Source organism: Coenobita brevimanus, chromosome 49, assembly GCF_032717465.1.
Source record: "Coenobita brevimanus isolate Jiangsu-jjx chromosome 49, ASM3271746v2, whole genome shotgun sequence".
In the NCBI taxonomy this organism is placed as follows: Eukaryota; Metazoa; Arthropoda; class Malacostraca; order Decapoda; family Coenobitidae; genus Coenobita; species Coenobita brevimanus.
Genome location: NC_137002.1, coordinates 5,896,151 through 5,897,472, shown reverse-complemented (window position 1 = coordinate 5,897,472; position 1,322 = coordinate 5,896,151).

Here is a 1,322-nt window from a genome sequence, read left to right as displayed (position 1 = left end):
GGACTACTGAGGAATGTATGTGGAGTACAGAGAGTGGATAGGATACAAAATAATGATATGTGAAAGATGTGGAGTTAGGTAGTCTATGGAAACCAGAATCAAGAGTGTACTGAGATGGTATGGTCATGTGGAGTGAATGGATAACAATAGAGTGGTGAAAAAGGTATATCTGAGCGAATTTGAAGGAGGGAAGAGGCAAGGTTGGCCAAGAAGGTGGAGGGATATGGTGGATGAGTGTGTGAGGAAGAGGTATGGAAGTCGGTGAAGTGAGGGGACTGACGAGATCTAGCTGGCTGGATGAATGTTATCAGAAGTGCATGATCAGGGATTTGGTTTCCCTTTTACCGTGACAGCGTCCGGATTGACTCAATCAGATACGTTTATGTGAAGTTACAGAATGTGGTGGAAATTTTTTTGCCGTATCAGATAGAGCCAGGATTCTGGGGGCATGAATGATGAGTAAATGGAAGTGTGGCCTATTGGATTGGGCAAACTTGGGCTGTCTGGACACTGCTACTCCTCACCCTGCACTAGAGTGGGAAAGGACATCCAGATGATGGAGGCGGCAGCTCCACAGCATCTCCTTATGTCTCTGTATCTGGTATACAGTATGTTGCAATGGTATTGCAACTATCTAAGTGCCATTACAGAGAGTACTGAAAATGTCAGATACATCACTGAAGTGCTTATACAGTACTATGTAACCTCATTGGAATGTCACTCCAAGGCTGTTTGTACCCAGAGATTTACAGTTTAACACCCATGACTATACCATCAGTATGGTATGAAGGGCTGGATTCTTGTACCCTTAGGCCGGCAGCTTATGACCCTGGCAGTTGTGCCACCAGATTTTAATACAATTAATCAATCGTGCCCTTAGGTGACTCGTACGCACATTCTTATGTTAAATCTTTTTCATAATTAACAGATAGCATGAATAGCACACGAGAATATTAGCATGCCATATTCAGACATAAACTGATAAGGAAGAGGTGCTAGGGAGTTTTTTAAACTAAGCATGTGATCCCAAGACTACCCTCAGTATGACCAAGACTACAGGTTATCCTTTTGTACAAACATCCTTCAGTACAAACAACAACATTGTAAGGTATTACAGAGTTTTGTGTAGAATGACTTAAATGTGTTTCATGCTAGTCAGCATAAAGTCTTTTAGCATACCTTACTGAGACCACTGGACCAAAAATTCACTAATATACAAAAAAATTTGTTGTGGTAGCAAGAATAAAGTACAAAATACAGCATTTGGAAGGAAGGGCTAAAAGAATATTAAAACTAGAGTGGTGCTGAAGGTGAAACAAAAA